The sequence below is a fragment of the Arvicola amphibius genome, chromosome X (assembly GCF_903992535.2).
Source record: "Arvicola amphibius chromosome X, mArvAmp1.2, whole genome shotgun sequence".
Lineage (NCBI taxonomy): Eukaryota > Metazoa > Chordata > Mammalia > Rodentia > Cricetidae > Arvicola > Arvicola amphibius.
This window is the reverse complement of record NC_052065.1, coordinates 68,223,228-68,248,286: the sequence shown is the minus strand read 5'-3', so window position 1 is coordinate 68,248,286 and position 25,059 is coordinate 68,223,228. Positions and strand designations below refer to the sequence as shown.

At 37.0% G+C, this 25,059-nt stretch overlaps 1 long non-coding RNA gene across 1 annotated transcript in view; it reads right to left on the bottom strand.

Moving 5' to 3' along the window:
- Positions 1-6,015: 6,015 nt before the first annotated feature.
- The window catches only part of LOC119805386, an 81,020-nt gene continuing 61,976 nt past the window's right edge, over positions 6,016-25,059 (bottom strand). The window contains exons 4-5 of the long non-coding RNA XR_005283903.1: positions 17,370-17,444; positions 6,016-6,512 (exon numbers count right to left, since the gene is read on the bottom strand). This is a non-coding gene — a long non-coding RNA (uncharacterized LOC119805386). The remainder of the gene's footprint in view (positions 6,513-17,369; positions 17,445-25,059) is intronic.

Here is a 25,059-nt window from a genome sequence, read left to right as displayed (position 1 = left end):
CTTCTCTCTCCAGTTTTAGTTAATTTTGGTAAGGGTTTACCAATCTTATTGATTTTTCTCAAAGAACAAAGTCTTTGTTTCATTGATTCTTCGCATTGCTCTCTCTGTTTCATTTCCTGACCTCAGTCCCGAGTGGAATTAGTTCTCGCTATCTACTCCTTTGGGTGCCATTCTCCCCTTTTTGTTTTACAGCTCTCAGGTGTGCTGTTAAGTTGTTAGCATGAGATCGCTCCAATATTTTTATGTAGGCACTTAGAACAGCTTTGTGTCCCATAAGTTTGGGTATGCTGTGTAATTCATTTTCGTTCAATTCTAGAAAGTCTTTGATTTATTTCCTAATTTCTGTCTTGCACCATTTTTCATTCAGTAGAGAGGAGAGTTGTTCAGTTTTCATGAGTGTGTAAGCTTCCTGCTGCTTGTGCTGTTGTTAATATCCAGATTTAATTCATGGTGGTCAGATAGGATGCAGGGGGCTATTTCAATTTTCTTCTATGTGTTAAGACTTGCTTTTTGTATCCAAGTATGTGTTCAGTTTTGAAGAAATTTCCATGAGGTGCTGAGAAGAAGGTAAAACCTTTTGTGTTAGGATGAAATGTTTTTAAAATATCTGTTAGGTTCATTTGGTTTCTGATTCAGCTGCAACATGTCTATGTCTACACGACTTATCTATTGGTGAAAGTGGGTATTGGAGAGTCCCACGATGAGTATGTGAGGCTCAATATATGATTTAAGCTGGCGTAGTGTTTCTTTTATGCCTGATGGAGTTGGGGGGCTGTGGTAAAGTGGGGGGAAGGAAGAAAGATCCACTTGATTCTCTGGATGGGGCAGTAGGCAAGGGGAAGCTGTAGCAGCTGCTACAAAGCTTGGGACGAGACTGGGGATTGGATTTGGAGGAGAGGAGGAAAAGGTGAAGATCTGGAGCTAGTCTACCTGCTTCCCTTGCCAGAGTCCTGCCAGAGGTTTCATAAAAAGATTTTCTATTGATAATTATGTGTATGTGTGGGCTTCTGTGCATGGGTGTGTGCACATGAGTGCGGGTGCCAGCAGAAGCCAGAGACATCAAATACCTGGAGCTGGAAAGGCTGTTGTGAGCTCCATAACACAAATGCTTGGGACTGAACTCAGGTCCGCTTCAAGAGCAGAATGTGCTCTTAGCCAGCCGTGAGCCCTATGTCATAGCTCTTTCACAATATCTACAAACTATTAACAAAACAAGAGGCTTTGAATTAGTTTTTTGTATAAATGAAGTGTAGTATATCTATATAGAAGAGTATATAAAGCCATAAGATAATGAAGTGCTGATATATATTAAATGTGTATGAAACGATAGAATTTTGCTACATGTAAAAGCCATATTTAAAATTCCATATACTCTATGATTCCACTTCACATGAAATATTCAATTAAGATAAATCTCCAGAACTAGAAAGTTAATTAGGGGTCAGTAAGCCTGGAAGAATGTAGGTAAAGCGGAGAATGTTTGCTCATAGGCATGGCTTTCCCATTTGTTTGTTTGTTTACTTATTTTAGTTTTTTGATACAACGTTTTGCTGTGTAGCCCTGTAGACCAGGGCTCACTCTGTAGACCAGAGATCCACTTGTCTCTGCCTCCTGAGTGCTCAGATTAAAGGCGTGTGCCACCAATGCCCAGCTGGGTCTCACTTTTATGATGAAAAAATTTCTAAAGATGATAGTGGTTATTGTTGTACAGTTATGTTCATATACTGAAAACCATCAATTTCTATACTTTAAATTGGCAAGGTATATGATGCCCAAATTACAGGTCAGCTGGGCATGATGACACACATTTGTAATCCAGCACTCAGGAGGCTAAACACACGAGTTCAAGAACAGCTTGAACTACATAATGAGACCCTGTCTCAAAACAAAAGTAATAATAAGTAAACACAAGACAAATTACATCTCGATAAGCCTTTTAAAGATGACAGAATAATAGATATTGGTAGAATGGCAGAACTCATCACCACTATACCTACACTATATGAAAAAAAGTCCTTCAGATATATGAAAGTTAATAAAGTTGAAATAGTGCCAGAAATGGGAAATACACATATGTTAGGGGTTTTTAGTTATTCAAGTCTTGTAGGAGCCAGAGAGGTCAAGGATACCATGAGAACACAACCCACAGAATTAACTAACCAGGCTCACAGGGTATCACAGAGACTGAAGCAACAAACATGGGTCCTATATGGAATGGCCCATGTATGGGTCTCACCTAGGTCCTGTGCTTATGTTAAGGTTGTGTAGGTTGGTGTTCTCCTGAGACTCCTAACAGTGAGAGTAAGTGGGGGGATCTCTGACCCTTTGCCTCCTACAGTGTTGCCTCATCCAGCCTTGATATGAGGGTTTGTGCCTAGTCTTATTGCAACTTATTATGCCATGTTTTGTTGTTGTCTCTGGATGGCGGGCTTTTTTTTTTTTAAGGCAAATGGAGGAGGAGTACATCATGGGAAGAGAGGAGGTGGGGAAAGAGACTGGCAAGAGTGGAGGCAGAGAAAACTGTGGGCATGATGTAATGTATGAGAGAAGAATAAAAAAATTAAAAACAGTTTTACCTATAACTAAAAATACTAATATAAAATAATTTAATATATGGAAATATATAATTTACAAATGTATAAATAAATATACTTATATTTAAATATCACATTTACAATGATATAGTATTCAAAGGGCAAAAATAAGAAATAGAATGTATAGTTGTATTTTTTTGTATAAAATAATGCAACACCTGAAGATAGACAGTGGTAAGTTCATGATATATACAGTAAACCCCACAACCAAAAAAATAATGAAACAAAGCATTACAACCAATATTACAATAAAATGGTAAAATCAAGTCATATAATGGTTAACACAGCGAATCAGAACAATTGAAATAGCGTCAAAGTCTTTGGCATCATTCATGAGTAGATGAGTTAACTTTGTTCTATTCTGAACCACAACTGAACTTTTAATGTAGTCTGGTCTGCTGATGTATTTTGTCAAAGGTTCATAACAATTTCAGACCCTAAATTGGAGACAATTATTGCCTCTGCAGAATTCATCCCTGCTAAAGATAATTCAACATTAAAAAAGAGACTAGTGACTCATTAGTATGGTATTTCTACATAGGTACAACACGTTACAATGTGAGCTACAGTCTCAATTATAAGCCAGAACATACGGTTATTCTTCTATGAATTACTTTCCTTTTCCCCTAAAATGTTGCCAAGAAGGGATTTGCTTGTAATTTTTTCTCAGACATGGAAAAGATCCTAAGACTCCATGCCAAAAGGCATCTTCACAGTTGTAGTCTGCTTCTGATTATGTGTTTAGATTGGAAGAAAAGATGTAAAATGAAAATGTGTTTGTATGAAGAATGAAACTTGTGGGAATTCTCTAAATAGATTTGACTGCGATTTCCTTACTTTGATCACCTTGTTTATGTTAAACTCAAGAATACTCTTATTGATGTGTAAAAATTGAGCACATTGAAGGACAAAGAAAGCTCAACATTTTTAAAGATTTATTTTTATTTTTCCTTCATGTATGTCTATTCACTATGTGTGTGTGTGTGTGTTTGCCTGAAAAAGCCAGAAGAGTACTCGAGATCCCCTGGAATTGGAGTTACAGATACTTGTGAGCCACCATGTAGGTGCCGGCAACCCAGTCCTGGTCCTGAGCAAGAGCACTTAACCACTGAGCCATTTCCTCATCCTCAAGATTCATTATTTTTTTTTTGAGGAAAAATATTAATTTCATTATCCTTTCAGTGATTCTAATTCAGTTTAAAAATCTTGGTTATTATAATAATATGATTATTTCCCACCTAACAAACTCTAGTATCTGTTGTGAGTTTCACCATTGTTAGTGAATATCTTTTTTCCTTATGATTATTATAATTTGAGACAGCTTCCTCTGAGCTCATAATTCTCCTGCCTCAGTCTAAATGCTAGGATCACTGGTGCACATGACCACGTTCAGCTGTTTTATCCTTTATGTGTGAGTGAGAGGTAGTGTGTGTGGTTTATGCATATGTGGTACATTCATGTTAGTGTTTGGATATATGCACCCATGTGTGCCCATGTAGAGTTCAGAATGGGTCATCATGTATCCTCGTCCACTGACCTCCCCTGTATTGCCTTGAGTCACACTGAACTGTAAGCTTGTCATTAGGGCTGTGATGGCTACCCAGTGAGCTCTCAGGATTTACTTGGCCAGTTCTGGGGTTACAGGTATATGAAACTATGCTGGACTGTTAACATATGTGTTGGGGTTTTAACACAGGTTGTCATACTTGCAGAACAAGCACTCTTAATAATTGAACTATTGAGCCATCATATGCGTCATTCTTAAAATCCAATAGTAGTGTTTTACAGTATGCGTTTATTATGCCTGATTGTGATTCTTTTCAGTGACCCTGGCCGAGGCTTCCTTAAGAGTACTGGTAATCTGGACTTTGTTTTTGAGCTAGCATCTTATGGCAAGCAATTAAGGAAGGCCACAGTGTGGCAAAGGACACATGTCTGCCAGTTAGTGTTCATAAAACGAATCAATTTATTGTTTGTCACTCACATTCCTAGCACTAGTGGTATTTGTTTTTTGTTTCCTTATAATAAAATTCCGACAGTTTCAAATTGCACATATTAATTATATCAGTTTCCATACACTAGGAATCCAAGCATGGTTCCCTAAGTCCTCCAGTCAAAGTCTCCCAAGGCTGCAGTCAAGGCATTGCGTAGGCTTCATTCTCATCAAACACTTTGAAATATACACCCACATTCTTCTCGAAAAATTGCAGGCAAGTTCCATGCCCATTGAAGGCTCTTAGTTTCACTTTAAATGGTATTTACTTGATTTCATCCAAGTGTGTTGAGAATATTCTCCTGTTAACTCAAAATCAACTGATTGGGACTTTAGCCCTATCTGCAAAATCTCTTAAACTTTACCATATTCTGCTGATTGAAACACATTACAGACTCATTTTACATTCAATGCAAGCAATTATAAAATATGACACATTAAAGTTTATCTTTTTGATTTTGGTTTTTAAGACAGGGTTTCTCTGTATAGTTCTGGTTGTCCTAGATATAACTCACTCTGTAGACCAGACCGGCCTCGAACTCACAGAAGAGAAATGGCAAATTTGTCAAGTAAGTCAACTCTGAATGTCAATTATGCATTTGGGATGATGGGTATGGTGCATTATGACTTTTTAGTGGAATGTATATAATATTCCATGTTATTCCAATGACATAATTTACATGTAAGGTGCAATAAGATATTGGAAGAACTATCTTCATGTCTTATATTTTTACCTTTAACAAAGCACCTAGAATTCAGCAAAACTCCAGGAGTTATTATAAATCTTGATTATGTTTTTGAAAAATAATTGAGTTATTAAAAATAAGAATTTTCTTTCCTACTTTCAAAACATAAACTGACTAGGAACAGAATGCATTCTTGCTTCCCCTTCTTTTACTAACTTCCATTTTACAAAGCTCAAATTAAATTATTGTTAAAGCAAGCATAAACCAACCCTGACACCCTCTACTTCATCTTCGCTTACTGGAATAAAACATGTTAGGAAAAGATTTTCCTCAACATAAAAGTACCCAATAAAAATTTAATGAAATAATACACATGAATTAACTGTCAAAGCTTGTCATTCTAATTGCTGTTGATATTATTATTGTTATTGTGCCTGTAAAACTAATCAACATTTTTACATGTAAAAATATAAAATGTCATGGAATGTTAGAATTCTTCATTTAAAATTTGTTCTTTATAAATTTAGCATGTAAATATAAATCTTTGACACCATACAGTCTCACATTTTCAAATCAATAAACTTCAAAAAGATTAAAAATTAATGATATAATTTGAATGTATTTCATCATGAGAACTGTCAGTCAAATCATGTTGATTAAATGTTCTAATCGTTTAGAGTGAAAAATTACTAACTTTTCTGACTTGAACTAAAAAATAAAAATTAAAAACAAACAGCAGGAATGTGTCACTGTGACATAAATGGTTTCACTTTAATCAAGCAAATAAGAAGTGAGAATATTGCACAAAAAATGGTATAGAGAGTTTTTGATCCAGTCATTACACTCTTGACCAGACTCATGCTGCACATGAGATGGTGTTGGTATAGGGTATTTAAGTGATGGATTGTGTTTGAGTTTACTCACTCGTTTAAAACCATTCAGTTGTTTTTAAAAATAAATTTGAATATGTGTTAATGAAAGATTGAAATAAATAGCTCACCATCTAGAGTTTGTTAGGAAAAAAGACTCTTTCAGTAGATTGTATATTTAGAAAAAATTAATGTTACCATGGGCTGTACTAAAATAATTTTAGAATGAAAATAAACGAGCTGAGGGGTGGTACATACCTTCAGTCCCAGCACTTGGGAGGCAGAGGCAGGCAGATCTCTCTATATTCAAGACTGGTTTGATTTACAGTATGAATTTCAGGACAGCCAGGACTATACAGAGAAACCATGTCTGGAAAAAAAACAAACAAGAATTAATTTAAAGGATACAACTATTTGGTTCTAATTTACAGTGATCAGACCTATTTTTTTTTCGAGACAAGGTTTCTCTGTAGCTTTGGTTCCTGTCCTGGAACTAGCTCTTGTAGACCAGGCTGGCCTCAAACTCACAGAGATCCGCCTGCCTCTGCCTACCGAGTGCTGGGATTAAAGGCATGCGCCACCACCACCTGGCAGATTTAAATATTTTTATGTTCATTTGAGAGCACTACCCTTAAAAGTGATTGTAAAACATTAGAGAATACTCAGGGCAGAACATGGTGATATGAGTTATAGTTGACTTTACAGTTCGTTACAATATTCTTACATTAAGTCCATAGGAAATGTTTAAACCAGTAAATCAAGATACCATTCATATAAATAGTCTACATCTCCCTATTTCGTCTTACTAGTCCTGCCCATTTGCTGGTGTTATATATGAAAGTCAACATAGTATAGTAAAATCAGTGGAGTAAATCAGACAAGAAAAATATTAACAAATAAAAAGATTCAAGATGAAAAAAACAAGCCGGTTATTTGCAAACAACATAACCACATAAGAAAAAATTTAGGCATCTACAGTTTTCTACTAAAATTGTACTGAAGTTAATTTATACACCACCACCAAAGAAGATGATGCATTATAAAAGAAACTCTTCTTTCTTGAGATAGGTATGTAGCTATGTAGCTGAGACTGGTCTTGAAATTACAGAGATTCACTTGCTTCTTCCTCCCAAGTACTGGGATTTAAAGCAGGTGCCACCACACCCAGTTAAGAAACTTCTATTTTATTTATGTATATGTCGAGGTACATCTGCATGCATGTTGTATGTCTGCGTGATTGTGATTTGTGTGTGTGTGTGTGTGTGTGTGTGTGTGTGTGTGTTGGGCGGTACCCATAGAGATCAGAATAGAGCAGAGAACCCTTGGAGATGGAGTTAGCCACAGAGTTACTTCTCCATCCCCCAAGAAACTCATAATATCAATATCCAAGAAATAGAATACCTGGAAATAATTTTTCTTTTATTTTTGAGATAATAATGCAATTACAACAGTTTTCATTTTCCTTTTCTCCCTTCAAACCCTCCCATTTATCCCTTGTTCTCTTTCAAATTAACTGTTTTTATTCATTTTTATTACATGCATATCTGCATATACATGTATATTCCTAAGTATAACCTGCTCAATCTGTATAAAGTTTACTTGCATGTATGTTTTCAGGTCTGACTATTTGGTATTGGATAAGCAAATGCTGTGCTCTTCCCTGGGGAAGACAATTTCTCCCACTCTCAGAATTCCTTACTTGCCTGCAGTTCTTTGTCTAGGGTTGAGGCCTTATGGGCTTTCTCCTGTCTATAAAGCCTCCACGCGGTAACAGTGAAAATTGCCAATCTATTTTAACATGAGATATAATTTGCAATATTTACACAGCTATATATTAATTTAATAAGTAATATAAGTGAATAACGTACTGAGAAGCACCAAGAAGTGATAAAGTAAGCATGGGCCCCTAATAAACAAACACAGAAACAGTACTCCTAGGATGAATCAATTTAACTTTAAATCAAATAAGTTTAACATGAATTCCATAAACATCCCAGCAGTAAGTGTGCATATGTGAACAAATTGGCTCCCAGAATGTTACAGAAATACAAGAATAGTAGATTAGTTTCAATTTGGGAAGAAACGCTGGAGGGCAAATTAGCCAATTTTAAGAACTTACTATGCTGTTAAACACTTCATACTTTTTGATAGACTGTGCCTCCATCAGTTTTTCACTACTGTGATAAATGATCTGAGGGAAAAAAATGACTGAAAAGCTTGTTTTGGCTTACAGTTCCAGAGGTTTCATTCCATGGACAGTTGGTTCAATTATTTGGCCCCAAGGTAAACCAGAACATTATGGGACAAAATGTGATGGAAAAGAGTTCATTACTTCATGGTAGTTTAGCGGGAGACCAGTCAGCTATGAACTCATCAATGTATTGATGAAGCTAGTACTTCATATTCCAATTACCTATCAATAGTGCCAACGTCTCAGAACAAACATTTAATAAAGGATCCTTCCAGTATATTTTATATTCAAATCTGAACAGAATCAAATATACCGATCAGTGAAAGGGAACATAGAGGCTAGAAGTGATTGTTGTTAATAGTTAACAATTAAAAACAATGTTAGAGACATAACAAACACGGGAAAGTTCCTTACTATCTACAAATAAATTCAGAAGTAGTATTTTTATATAGGCATATAGGCACACCCAGACTAAGTCTCCCTCGAGAAGTGCTAAAAGTGTTTGACACTCAATTCCTTGCTTATCTGTAGAAGTGATTTTGAACATATATTGACAACCTAACATTTTAAAACTATTTTGTGTTAGACTCCACCCAAAATCCAGCATCTTTTGAACAGAGGGCACTAGGCAGAATGAAGAGGTGGGTTTGAACAAGAATCTAACCACTTATTGAAGCTGCCTGATACCCTTTGGAACAGTATAGGAATGAAAGAATTACAGGGACCTCTCTCTCTTTTTTCCAGAAGAGGCTTAAAGTCTAGGGTCCCAAGGGCTAAGTGACTTAATTTCTAATGAACTTGAGGAAACTAGCAGATCAGACAATACAGAACCCTCTTCTTATTGGAATCACAAACCAGTACTCCATGATACCACTTCTTGGCTTGTGCAAGCTATGGTCATATTCTGAGCACTACCCCTTCTAATCTGTTTGGGAGGCTTTCCTCTGAGTATTTTATTTGACTTCCTGAGTTTTTCATCTTGTCTTCTATTTTAGTTTTGCTTTTCTTCAGAAATACTATCCATTTATTAAAGTCTATTGTTATATGTTTTCTATTATTTCATCCAACTGTATATGTTTTTATGGTCTTCACTAAAAAATTTATTCATATCCTTTATGAGCTTCTGGAGTGTATATATTTAATTTCTTGTTTTGTGCAGTAGCTAAGCTGCTTTTCTCGGTGGATATTACAATGGTATGCTAGTTTCTTGAAGGAGACCTATTGTCTTAGTTCTTCATGCTGATTGTGTATTTTTGCAATGGAACCTGGGCTTCTCAAGTTATGTCCTTTGTGTCATTTCTTGATATGGATATGTCATCTTGCTTTGTTGGATGGGTGCTTGGTTTTCATTATTGGGTCACTCTGGGGTTCCAGGTAGGCCTGTCCACGATCCCAGGTTGGTATGGTAGTGTATGAAGTAGCTAACAGATGGGCAGGCTCATGGGAGGTGGCTCTGGTATTAATATCTAGATTATAGAAAGAACCACCCCTGAAATAAAACATCAAGAAAAAAATAACCCAGTTGAAAATGTGGAATGTAACTAAACATAGTGTTCTTAAGAGATGTTATACAAGTGTCTGAGAAACACTTAAAAATGTTCAACATTGTAGTGATTTGAAAGAAAATGACTCCTATGGACTCAAATGTAGTGCTTTAAATGAAAAATGGCCCTATAAGTGGCACTATAAGTTGGTGTGGCCTTTTTGGAGTGGGTGAGGCTTTTCTGGAGGAAGTGTGTCTCAATCTCCTTCTGCTACCTGCGGATCGAGATTCAGAACTCAGTTACTTCTTCAGCACCATGTCTGCCTGCATGCCTTCCTGCCAATTAAATGTTTTCCTTTATATGAGTTGCCGTGGTCATAGTGTCTCTTCACATCACTAAAACTCTAAGACAAACATCTTTAGCCATTAGGGAAATGCAAATTAGAATTATTTTGAGATATTTTTATCATACTGTATAGCAGGCTTTCTTCTGACCATCAACCAGCTCCCAAATCATGACATGGAGATTTATTATTAGTTATGAATGCTTGCCCTTAGTTTATACTTGTTCCAGTAGCTCTTATAACTTATTTTAACCTCTTTCTCTTCATCTACTTTTTAATCTCAGGAATTTTTATTTTTCTTTCACTCTGTATGTCCTATTCTGTGTCTGGCTGGCTGGCAGCTTCCTGGCTGGCGGGCCCCAGATGTCTTTTTTCCATTGTTTTCTCCTCCTCTCATTTATTCTCTCTGCCTGACAGCCGAATCTACCCCTGTAATCCACCATATAAACAAACTGAAGGAAAACACCCCATGTGACCATCTCATTAGATGCTGAAAAAACATTCGACAAAATTCAACACCCCTTCTTGATAAAGTTCTTGGAACGAGCAGGGATACAAGAAACCTATAGCAAGCCAACAGCCAACATCAAACTAAATGGAGAGAAACTCAAAGTGATCCCACTGAAATCGGAAATGAGACAAGGCTGTCCACTCACTCCATATCTACTCAATATAGTACATAAAGTTCTAGCTAGAACAGTAAGACAACAAAAGGAGATCAAGAGCATACAAATTGAAAAAGAAGTCAAACTCTCACTATTTGCTGCTGATATGATAGTGTACATAAGTGACCCCAAAAATCCTACCAGGGAACTTGTATGACCTACAGGGTAAGAACTTTGAATCTTTGAAGAAAAAAATTGAAGAAGACATCAGATAATGGAAAGATCTCCCATGATCTTAAATAAATAGAATTAACATAATAAAAATGGCAATCCTACCAAAAGCAATCTACAGATTCAATGCAATATCCATCAAAATCCTTGCAAAATTCTTCACAGACTTGAAAGAACATTACTCAGCTTCATATAGAAAAAAAAACAAACAAAAAAAAACCCAGGATAGCTAAAACAATCCTGTACAATAAAAGAACTTCTGGATATATCACCATCCTTGATTTCAAACTCTATTAAGAAATTACAATATTAGCATAAAAAGAAATAGGAGGATGAATAAAATCGAATTGAAGATGTGGATATCAATCCACACACCTATAACACCTGATTTTTGACAAAAAAGCTAAAAAATGAGAAAAGAAAGCATCTTCAACAAATGGTGCTGGCATAAATGGATGTTGGCATGTAGAATGCAAAGAGATCCACATCTATTGCCATGCACAAAACTCATGTCTAAATGACTCAAATACTTCAACATAAGACCAACCACGATGAACCACATAGGAGAGAAAGTGGGAAGTAGCCTTGAACATATTGGCACAGGAGACCACTTCCTAAATATAACTCCAGTAGCATAGACACTGAGAGCAACAATTAATAAATGGGACCTCCTAAATCTGTAAAGCAAAGGACACGGTTAAGAAGACGAAGCAGCAGCCTACAGAATGGGAAAAGATCTTCACCAACCCCACATCTGACTGTAGAATAAATTAAAAAATTTACAAAAAACTCAAGAAACTAGACATCAAAAGAACCAATAATCTAATAAAAATGGAGTACAGACCTCAACAGAGACCTATCAATATATGAATCTCAAATGGTCAAAAGGATGTTAGGAAATACTCGACATCACTAGCTATCAGAGAAATACAAATCAAAACAACTCTGAGATACCATTTTACACCTGTCAGAATGGCCATGACCAAAAACACTGAAGACAGCTTATGCTGGAGAAAATGTGGGTTCCATTGCTCGTGGGAATGCAAAATGTACAACTACTTTGGAAATCAATTTGGTGATCTCTCAGAAAATTAAAAATCAATTTATGTCATGACCCAGCAATACCCCTTTTAGCTATATACCCAAAGGATGCTCAATCATACTACAAGGACATTTGTTCAACTATGTTTATAGCAGCATTATTTGTCATAGCCAGAACCTGGAAATAACCAAGATGCCCCTCAACCAAAGAACAGATAAGGAAAGTGTGGTACATTTACACAATGGAATACTACTCAGTGTTAAAAAAATAATGACATCTTGAAATTTGCAAGCAAATGGACAGAACTAGAAAAAAAGAAAACCACACTGAACGAGGTAACCCAGACCCAGAAAGACAAATATAATATGTACTCATTCATAAGTTGTTTTTAGACATAAAGCAAAGAAAAACCAGCCTGCAGTCCTCAACCCCAGAGAATCTAGACAACAAAAAGGACCTTAAGAGAGGCATACATGGATCTACATAGAAGGAGAAAAAGACAAGATCTCCTGAGTAAATTGGGAGCATGGGGGTGCAGGGGAAAGGGTGCAAGGAAATGGGGAAGAATAAAAGGAAGTGGAGGAAATGCATAGCTCAGTTTAAAAGAATGAATAAAAATTCACAAGACAAAACAGACAAAAAAGCCAAAAGCACTTTTTAAGCACCCCAAAGTAGAAAATCTCAAATAAAAAGGCTGATGATATAGTTAAAGGAATGAGAAGATTGATAGTAGAGCATACAGATCAGCAGTAGGAAGAACTGCTAGAGCAGAAGGAAACAGGATAACTAAAGTTCACAGAAAAACCAAAGCTAGCTTTTGAAATACAAAGAAATTAAAAGCTTTCAGCTGTACTAAGTGAATAAAAAGAATGAAGAACTAAATTAATAAAATCAGAGATGAATAAAGAAGACATTAAAGCTTATACCACAAAGATGTAAATGGTTATTAAGAGTGTCATGAGTGATTATATGCCATCAGCTTTAAAAAAATGAAAATGGATATAGACCTGGACACATATAATCTAGGAATATTAAATCATAAACACATGAATAACTTGAACTGGACAACAACAATGAAATGAATCAGAATTTAAAAGTTTACTACAAAAGATAAGCTATATTGAAGAAATTAGTTAATGAATTTGACTAAAAGTCTAAACAGGAAGTAAGGCCAATTTTTTCAAACTATTCCAAAAATTTGAAGGACAGGGAACTTTCCAAACTTAATCTAGAAGGCCAGCATTATCTTGGCAGACAAGGACACAACAAAAAATTATGAAAGTAATGTTATATTATTTTTATTAAATAAAAGAACAAAAGGAAGGGAGATAAAACTGTAAGACAATAGATACGAAAACTTCAACAAAAAATTAGAAAACTGAATTGAACCACATGCCAAACGCTTATACATTGTGCCTAAATTGGGATATAAAAGTGGTTCAACATATACAAAATAATAAATGTGATACATTAGCTAAACACAATGTAGAAATCATATCTTCAACAGGTTCTGAAAAGATGTTTAAAACAAACATAATTTCAACAAAAACATCAATAAATTAGGTAAAGAGGAATCTGTCTCAACTCAGTGATAAACCATCAATTAAATTTAATGATGAAGGTGAAAGGTTGAAAGATTTTCCCTTAAGATCTAGAAGATGGCAATTTTTACCACTTTTGGTCAATAAAGTTAAGTCATTCCCAGAGCAATCAGTGTAGATTAAGGAAAAGAAAAATCTAAATTGTAAAAAAAGAAGTCAAACTTTTCTCAGACAGCATGAGACTACAAAGAAAAAAATTTTAAAGCCAAAAACGAATTCAATGAACATCTACATGCAAAACTAATCTATATCAATAGCAACCTATCTGAAAAAGAAATCAGGAAAATAATTCCACTTAGAAATATTTTTAATTGAATTTTATGTATGTGATTGCTTTGCCTGTATGTATGTCTGTGTACAAAGTGCATGTTTGGTATTCCTTGAGGCTAGAAGAGGATGTCTTCTGGAAACAGAGTTACAGATGGCTATGAACTCCCACCTGGCTGCTGGAACTTGAACTAGAGTCTTCTAGAAGAGCAGCAAGTGCTCTTAGCTGCAGAGCCATCTCTCCAGTTTAACAGATTAAGAGTTGAAACAACTCTTATAAGAGTAGAGCTATATCAGTCCCAGTTTAGCTGGCCTTGGTGAGCTCCCAGTAGATCAGCCCCACTATCTCAGTGGGTGGGCACACCCCTCACAGTCCTGACTTCCTTGCTCATATTCTCCCTCCTTCTGCTCCTCATTTGGACCTTGGGAAAGTCCAGTGCTCCAATGTGGTTCTCTGTCTCTAGCTTCATCCATCTCCAGATGAAGGTTCTATGGTGATATGCAAGATATCCATCAGTATGGATATAGGATAGGGCCATTTCAGGCTCCCTCTCCTCAGCTGCCCAAGAATCTAGCTGGGGACATGTTCATGGACACCTGGGAACACCTCTAGAGTCAAGACTCTTGGCAATATAGCATGTGATCAAAGGGGACTCTTTGAACGTGGCAGACAAGGAGGACCTACTGAGAAGCCAAGGACAATGGCACTGGGTTTTGATCCTACTGCATGTTCTGGCTTTGTGGGAGCCTAGTCTGTTTGGATGCACACCTTCCTAGACCTGGATGGAAGGGGGAGGACCTTGGACTTCTCACAGGGCAGGGAACCTTGACTGATCTTTGGACTGGAGAGGGAGGAGGAGAGGAATGGAGGGAGGGGGAGGGGAATGGGGGAGGGGAAGGGGAAGGGGAGGAGGTGGAAATTTTTAATTAAAAATAAATAAATTTAAATTAAATTAAAAAAGAGTAGAGCTATGTTTCTATACTATTTGCTCCATTTTGGGAACTTATGTCAGCCTTTATTTTATGAATTATGGGAAAATAATTTTAACTTTGTATATCTGTCACTGTTACATGGTGTTGAAATTAATGACTGCACTTTGCTCTAAAGGCCTTGTGCAAACAGTCAAGAAAAGAAAACATTCAGCATGAACTGAAAATAGAGCCAAATATGTTCTAAATTTCTGGTCAGTCAGAGCTTTCCTTATTGAACTGTCCATGGATTCTGAATTTAATGCCAAAAGCCAAATGATTCGATCATTTTCCTAGAGGAAAATTGGCCACTGAATATCTGTCAGTGGCAAGAATTTTCCTTGTCCTAAAGTAATTCATTCTTAGGAGCAGAGTTCATTTATGTCTCAATTACTTAATTTTCAAAAATTCCATATTGCTAGATAATATTTTACATTACCTCTTAAAGCCTACAATATCATGAGCTTTCTCTTAAATGATGTAACTGCAGAAGTGTTTCCACTTCATCATACTCCCACTGATTTGTCTTGGTTGATATACATATATATATATATATGTGTGTGTATATATATATATATATATATATATATCTTAGTTTGTATGTTTGTGTGTGTAGGTGTGAATGCACAAGCAAATGTCCTCAGGATTTCTGTTTTCAAATGAAATTTCCCTTAAATCTCAATTTTTTTATTTTTTATTTTTTTGAGACAGGCTTTTTCTGTAGCTTTGGAGCCTGTCCTGGAACTAGCTCTTGTAGACCAGGCTGGCCTCGAACTCACAGAGATCCGCCTGCCTCTGCCTCCCAAGTGTTGGGATTAAAGGCGTGCACCACCACTGCCCGGCTAAATCTCAAATCTTATCTAAGAGAATGGAAGTAAAAAAAAATGAAAATAAAACGTAAATTTTTTTAAAAAAGCCATGGTGGTGGTACATGTCTTTAATCTCAGCTCCTAGGAGGCAGAAGAGTGTGTTTAAGGCCAGCCTCATCTACACAGCAATGTCCAGGACAGCCAGCCCTTAATAGGGAGACTGTCACAAGCCAAAAACTACAAATAAATGAAAAGAAACAAGACAGCTGGATAATATATTCACAGTTGGCAGAATCTCAATAAAATACATGCTATATACTTAACCCCTAATCATATACAGCATTAGCTGTAAGTTTTCCTGTTTTACTTGACATTTCCAAAGCATTTTTAAATTATCTTTCCCTACTTACAAAGCAATGCTTCCTTTTATGATTACACAATCACATCCTGAATACTTGTCCTACTCAGCAACATTATTTCTGTCATACTCATTTATTGTTTATAATCTTTCAGAAGCCCACAAATGTCTTTCTCTGATAACTTCCATATTTACTAAAATTATGAATAAATCTTACCCACTGTCTTTGCACACCCATAAGTAAAAAAGCCACAGGAATCTGTTTCAGTGTCTTATCTTTCCTCTGACTCTATTTTTCTTTTTCCTTAAAGAGGTAGCTTTTTTTGTTGTTTTCAGTACATCCAGATCACAATTTCCCCTCTCTCCCCTCCTCCCACTCCCCCTCCCCCAGATCCACACCTCCTCCTTTAACCTTAGAAAAGAATGGGCCTCCCAGGGATAATGGCTGAAGTATTTTTCTAAAGGCTGTGCTCTACTTTGAATGTGCACCCTCCAAAATTCTTATTGAAACTTAATCCCTATTTGGCGATAATAAGAGGCGAGAATTTTGGAAAATGATTATGACTGTTCTGTCTTTGTGAATGGATTAACAACTTACAAGCACACACAAGGTAGCTTACAATCCTCCATAACTCCAGGTCAAAGAGAATCAATATCCTCTCTGACCTCCATGGGCACTCAGTGCACATGGTGCACGGACATAAATGCAGGCATACACATAAAATAAATATAGAAAATAATAATGCCATGAACACCGTGTGTGCATCCTTTGTGTGTGTGTGTGCACACATGAGATTATTATGCCATATGGTAATTCATATTTTAAATACATAATTTAATTGTAGACATGCAAGTAGGTCTGATGTTGTATTTCATTGTGACTTTACTTTTGGACATCTAATGACTAATGATAAGTATTTTTAATATGCTTATTTAACTATAACTTATATAACTTATTTGTATATCTTCTTTAGAGAAGTGTCTAATATATATACTCGGTTTAAAATTTGGTTAGTATCATTGGATTGTTGAGTCATAGTAATTCTTAATTAATTGTATATATAAGTCTCTTGTCAGATATATGATTTTAAATATTTCCTAACATCCACTGGGCTCTGCTTTCATTGTTACTGTGGTGCTCTTTGAAACACGTTTCAATTCTGATTATATATAATTGTTTTTTTTCTTGTATCATTTGCATTTTTGATATTTTATATCTAAAAGAGCCTTGTCTAACCCAAATCTTTTTTAGCTTCCAAAGCAACAAACACAAAGTCATATGGTCCAGAAATAAGGTTAGAAACACTGGCAAAGCAAGGCTACTTACTTGTCACAAGTCCCAGTCATTTTTAGCTGCTTTGCCAGACAAGTTTGGACCAAGCTTTTTTTCTCTATAATTTTCCTACAAATCAAAAGAAGCAATCAATGATGACCTCATTCAGTCAGAAGGAAAAGATTTTATGTTTTCACTATTATTATTCAGATATTTCACAGATGCTATCTTTAAAACAACCTCAGCAAACGTGTAATTATCCATATCTGTCATATGAAGACTGAGTCCCCAAGAATTCAGATTACCTGAGGCCACACAACTGCTAAGGAAGCCTAGCTGAGATTTCAGAGTAGGTCTGCACAGCCAGAGCCCCCGTGCTTATCCTGTTGCACCATCTCATCTAGTGCTGGAGGCAGTGGAGAGAAGGGTAATTACGAGAACAGGCGCTGGAGACAATCTTCCTTCGCTCACAGTGGCTTTTAAAGGAATACATTCTTATTTATTTTTTAAGAACTTCATGCCTATTCTCCCTCCAATCCCTCTTCCTGCTCTCCCTTGCCTCCCCCAACAAACCCACCCCCATCTACGCCTACCAAAGGGTAAGGCCTCCCATGGGGAGTAAACAAAGCCTGGCCAGGTAAATTAAGACAGGACCAGGCACCCCACCCCTGCAATTAAGGCTGAGCAAGGCATCCCACAATAGGGAAAGGGCTCCAATAAGCTAGCTCGTGCGTCAGGGATCCATCCTGGTCCCACTGCCAGGGGCCCCTCAGATAGACCCAGCTACACAACTGTCCTCCGTATGCAGAGGGCCGAGTTCAGTGCCATGGGGACTCTGGCTGGATCTTATTACTCATGATGTTTTGTGTGGATCAAATGGTACCAACCATATCAATCACCTCTGACAGTTTCCAGCACAGAATGTGTTCTCAAAGATGATCTTTCATTAATAATCTGGTATGGATATAATTTCAAAACTATTATAAAAGGGAAATAAAGTTTAGTAATTTCTAACATCTTTAGAAAACCAAGTGTATTGTCAAAAATTGGAAGAAATCATGTTTTCAACTCTGCAAAATCATATTTATTCATTTATTTTCTAAAGCATTTGTTGAACCCTTATCTGAAATGAATAATAGGTAAAGTCCGTGCTTTATAAACTTATTCCTAGAAAACATGTAACTTAAAAGGTGGAAAAATTAATTTTTAGATATTCAGGAATTTTTTTTGTATCCTTGGAGCTTATAGAATAGTATTTCAAAGGTATCCTTAAAAGTTGAAAAAAGTATTGAATATATTTAAGCAGGAGAACAAAGGGGTTATGTTTTATAAAGGTGTCTTTGCTTGTCAGGTGGAGAACCTACTGTTGCCTAGGGCAACAATACATGGTGGAATATATATATAAGTTCACTTTCTAGACTGCAACAAATAGAGATGTTACATTTTTATGGGTACAATATATCCCTTGCCTGAGTCAAGACCATCTTTCATTAACTTATAAGCACAAGAAACACATATTATAAGTTGATTATATATCACTAACAGAATTTTGTAGATCTATAAATTATGGGTGAATAAGTTTATGGTTTAAATTAAATAAGATTTCAAGCAGGGTGGTGATGGTGCATGACTTTAATCACAGCAGGAAGAAGCAGGTGAATTTCTGTGAGTTCAAGGCCAGTCTGGTCTACAGAATGAGTTCCAGGACAGGCTCCAAAGCTACACAGAGAAGCCCTGTCTCAAAAAGAAAAATTTCAATTATTTTTCTATCTCAACCTGATGTGTGTAAGAGGAAAATGTAGACATAATTATGATCATTTATTAATTGTTCAGTTTTTGAGTTAGAGTCTCTATACCTACTTTACAAGTATATATGCCTTTGAAAACAAATTTATCTGATAAAATATTTTAGTTGTCATATATGCACACTCTGAACATAATCATAATGGATATATTACCTTAAATATGAAAATATCTGAATCAAAGCATATATGTTTTCCTTAATATATTTCTCTGATAATTGCAAAATCTAATGGAATGACACTTTCTTTATCAAAACATTTGGAAAGTATTTTTCTTACCATACTGAATAAAGCAAAAATATCAGAAGGTCCCGCAAAATTTCAGAAGTCATTAAGGACTAGAATTCTTAGCTACAGGGGACTAAGGTATGGATGCAGCCTATTGAAAGAATGTTTGTCCAGCATGGGCAAGGTCCAGGTTTGAGCCCTAATGCCAAACTTTGAAAAATAAGGAGTAGATATTATTATATATTTCTTTATATATAAAACTGAATGGAAAGATTCTAAAAATACAAGGCTTTCTGATTATGGTACATTAATCTCTTCTCAAATGCATCATATCTTGCATGATACAAATTTTAAATTTAGCCCAAATTTTTCTTAAACTCAAAATCTAATGAGTATCAACTAACTTCTTGGTAAGGTGCGAGACTAGAAGTTACTTCCTGTGACTCACTGGGGAAGTGTGAGAAATAAAAACCAGACTTTATCCCAAAGAGGAAGAGAGGGAGAGCTTCAGAAATACATGAAGTAAGAGGTAGGACAGATGAAAGGGTAGGTTGGAAGCCTTAATGGAAAGACTACCAGTCCTACCTACAGAATGATCCCACAGAATCCATCGGCCTCTAATCCATTTGGAGGGGAGGAGAGTGTCTTTCCGGACAAGAGGTGTCCACAGTAGAAAGGACTTCCCTGCCTCAGGGGACACTGGTGAGATAGCATTTTGATAGGAAGCTATTGTTTAAAACGGACTCCTGGGATGCCTGGTGTGGTGGTGCATGATTTCCTTCAGCCTGGTCTACAAAGCAAGTTCCAGGCCAGTCAGGGCTACATAGAGAGACCTCACCTAAAACAAACAAACAAATAAGCAAACACATTACACACACACAAACACACATACACATACATGCTAAGGAATCCTAATTCAACCCACCACAGCTCCGGGATGAGGCAGCTCTGGAAGGCAGTATTGGAAAAAAGAAAGGCATGGGGGGGGGGGTCAAAAAGTACTGGTGGTAAGAAACTCCGCCCTTTTATCCATACAGGGAAATGTAGTCATGCCTTGGCAGTAGGGAGTAAGTAAGCTTCATCAACTGAAAATAACTATAGAATTGGATTGCTCTGAGCCTGAGGTTAGTGGGTGGGTCAACTTATAGAGCCACCTACCTGATATGAGGTTCACTCATGTAGACTCTACAATCTCTGAAGCTCACGTGGACTGGAATACTTGACTTCTACTCCCCTATTGGGGTTCTGAATGCTTAGCAGATTTTAAAAGTATGAACACAGATCTCAGTCCTTATAATGCTTCCTACACTCCCAAAACATGAGGGAGCTATCTCTCCGAATGTTGATGATCTTGGGCATCTGAGTCTCAGGAAGATGGGAGAACACGCCATGACAATACTCTACAAAATTGACTGTAGCCAGCAGGGGCCCCTTGTACACAAAGAAGGGGAATTACTAAAATCTAGACAGCTCTGGGTGATATGGGACAATTGGCCCATACCAGGTCAGTATTAATATAAATTATAAGAAAGAGACTACACACCTGGAGATGGATGGAGATAGAGACAGAGCCCCACATTGGAGCACCGGACTGAGCTCCCAAAGTTCTGAGGAGGAGCGGAAGGAGAGATCATGAGAAAGAAAGTCAGAACCATGAGGGATGTGTTCACCCACTGAGACGGCAGGACAGAACTAACGGGAGACCACCAAGTCCACTTGGAATGGGACTGATGGAACATGCGACCAAATCGGACTCTCTGAGGGTGGCTGATGGTGGAGGCTGACCGAGGAGCCAAGGACAATGGCGATGGGCTTGGTCTCTACGACATGGACGGGCTCTGTGTGAGCCTTGTCAGTTTGGTTGCTCACCTTCCTGGACCTGGGGGGAGTTGGGAGGACCTTGGACTCAACATAGTGTAGAGAACCCTGATGGCTGTTTGGCCTCAAGAGGGAGGGAGTGGGGGTGTGGGTGGAGGGGAGGGGAGGGAAGGGGGAGGAGGAGGGGAGGAGATGGCAATTTTTAAAATAAAAATAAAAATAAAAAAAAGAAAGAGACTACAGACCCAACTACCCCCCACACATATGCATACGGTTTTTGAGGACCTAGCAGTCACTCCCATACTTATCCTTTTTTCTTCTCTTTGCCCCTAGTGGTTTTTCTATTAATTTCTTACTATACATTTAGTAGTATGTTGACATTATTATCACTTTCCTTTAAAATATACCTTATTTTCTTGCTCCTCATATTATTTACCTAATATTACTTACACATTATACTTCTTTTAGTCACCCCTTCCTTTATACTTTGTTTTTTTCTTTTTTGCCATGTTTAATTCCCCTGCTGTTAAAAGCAAAAATGGCCTGAAAGATGAGTTACGTGTATTTTGGCAGACTTTTATAAATGAACAAAGACCAAAGTTAAGAGTGTGTGTAAATGGCATTTTTATTACTGGCCTACTGGACACAGGTGCGGATGTAAGTATCATTACTCCAGAATCTTGGCATCCGTATTGGCCTCTTCAGGATGTAAATGTTCAGTTCCTGGGAATTGGAACCCTATCTCAAGTAAGGCAGAGCACGAGATGGGTTGAATGCATAGGGCCAGAAGGACAAATAGGAAAATTAAGGCCATATGTAGCCAATATTGCAGTGAATTTATGGGGCCGTGACCTGTTGCAGCAATGGAATACCCAAATTAACATTCCTGCTGCTTCTAGAGCCTCTATCACCGAGGGAAATATTAAAAGATATTACAGAAGGCGGAAACCGGCTCTTCGGGCTGTACAAGAATGCAAAGCAATTGATGGCCCTTCAGAGATACGAACAGCACTGCCTCTAAAATGGTTGACTGAGAAACCAATATGGACAAAGCAATGGCCATTAGCTGAGGAAAAGTTGCAGGCTTTAGAACAGCTGGTACAAGAGCAATTAGATGCTCGACATATAGAAGAATCTACCAGCCCTTGGAATTCTCCTGTATTTGTTGTTAAGAAAAAATCTGGTAAGTGGAGAATGGTGACAGATCTCAGGGCTATCAATAAGGTTATTCAACCTATGGGCTCTCTGCAATCTGGAATTCCTCTGCCATCTTTATTACCAAAAGGATGGCCTCTCATAGTAATTGATTTAAAGGATTGTTTCTTCACTATACCTTTACAAGAAAAAGACAGAGAAAAGTTTGCCTTCACAGTGCCTACTTATAATAACTCTCAACCTACAAGGAGATACCAGTGGACCGTCCTCCCACAGGGCATGTTGAACTCTCCCACCCTGTGCCAATATTTTGTAAATCAACCATTGCAAATAATACGCAAGCAATTTCCCAAGTCTATAATTTATCATTACATGGATGATATTCTGTTATCTGATTCAAACATGGCTACTTTAGAAAGACTGTTTGAAGAAGTAAAAATACTTTTACCTAAATGGGGATTGCAGATTGCTCCTGAAAAAATTCAGAGAGGAGATTCTGTTAATTATCTAGGTTATAAAATAGGTTTACAAAAAATTAAGACACAAAAAGCACAAATTAGGAGAGATCGGTTACGGACTCTCAATGACTTTCAAAGGTTGTTAGGAGACATTTCCAGCTTACGACCAGCTGTTGGCATAACACCTGATATGATAATTCATTTAAATAAAACCTTGGATGGTGAAAAAGACTTAAACAGTCCCAGAGAATTAACAGCTGAAGCAGAAAAGGAGCTGAGAATGATTGAAGAGAAATTACAAGAGACACATGTGGACAGGGTGAATCCAGAGCTCAGTTGTATTCTCGTCATATTGCCTTCCAAAATTTCTCCTACAGGAATTTTAATGCAGAGAGATGATATTATCTTAGAATGGATCTTTTTACCACATAAACCAAGTAAGAAAATAAAAACGTATGTGGAAAAAGTCTCTGAATTAATTATAAAAGGCAAATTGAGACTTCGTCAACTAGCAGGCATAGACCCAGCAGAAATTATAGTTCCTTTCACTGCTGATGAACTAAAAAAATTGTGGGAAGATAACGAACCATGGCAAAGAGCTTGCGCTAATTTTTTGGGAGAAATCAATAACAACTATCCGAAAAGCAAGAGGCTTAACTTTATAAAGAGAACTTCTTGGATTCTCCCCCGAATCATCCGTGATGCTCCAATAACTGGAGCACGTACATTTTATACTGATGCTAATAAATCAGGGAAAGCAGGTTACAAATCAGAAGATTTGAGTAAGGTGGAACAAAGCCCTTATGATTCTGTCCAGAAGGCAGAATTATATGCCATTCTTATGGTGGTAAGGGATTTTAAAGAACCGCTTAATATAGTTACTGATTCACAATATGCAGAAAGAGTAATCTTACATATTGAAACTGCTGAATTTATACCTGATGATACAGAACTAACCTCATTGTTTATCCAGGTACAAGACATGATCAGGAACAGGCTTTGCCCTATGTATATAACACACATCCGATCTCATACGGGTCTGCCAGGTCCTCTAGCAAAAGGTAATGCAGAAATTGATCAATTGTTGATTGGTAGTGTGCTGCAGGCCTCTGAATTTCATAAAAAACATCATGTCAATAGCAAAGGCTTGAAGAAAGAATTTTCTATTACATGGCAACAAGCTAAGGAAATTGTAAAGAAATGCCCTACTTGCTCTTTTTATAACCAAACACCACTGCCTGCAGGGGTTAATCCAAAGGGCACTCAAAGGAATGAAATCTGGCAGATGGATGTGTTTCACTTTGCAGAATTTGGCAAATTAAAATATGTACACCACACCATTGACACTTATTCAGGTTTTCAATGGGCAACTGCTTTAAGCTCAGAAAAAGCTGATTCAGTAATCACTCATTTATTAGAAGTTATGGCCATCATGGGTATACCTACACAAATAAAGACGGATAATGGTCCAGCTTATGTCTCTAGGAAAATGAAACAGTTTTTTGCTTATTACAATATTAAGCATGTTACAGGTATACCATACAATCCTACAGGTCAAGCAGTCATAAAGATCAAATAGAACTATAAAGGATATGTTAAACAAACAGAAAGGGGTGGAAAATACCCCTAGAAATAGGTTACATAGTGCTTTATTAACCTTGAATTTTCTCAACGCTAATGAGAAGGGGACAACGGCTGCAGAAAGACACTGGATAATGGAAAAGTCTGCTGAATTAAATCAACCAGTTTATTTCAAGGATGTGCTGACCTCGCAATGGAAGCCAGGAGATGTGCTGCGTTGGGGAAGGGGTTTTGCTCTTGTCTCCACAGGAGAGGAAAAATTGTGGATACCGTCAAAATTAATAAAGGTTCGGTTTGAAGAGAAGAAGCCCCTTGGAAAAGAAAAATAATTCATTCACAAGGATGATGATCATACTGATGGTAAGAAAAGCATATAGGTTGGGGGCAGGGTTCTTTTCTTATCTCCACAGGAAACCACTCATCTTCAAAGAACTTAAGGGACCCTGGATATTTAAATACTGATTCATGGACACTAGTTACAACCTAATATGGATCAACACAGAACCCGAATATGTTTAGTAAGTATAAAACATTTTTTTACATATATACTGTGCCTTTATTTATATGTATATAGAGCTGGTTTTGGAGTTGGACTATGGCTCAGTCCTTCTTCAATTCCAAGCCTGTTTATAAGAGATATCTCAGAGTTTCTGTCTCAGGTCAGGAGCCATGAAATGGGACAGAATAATAATAGTAATAATA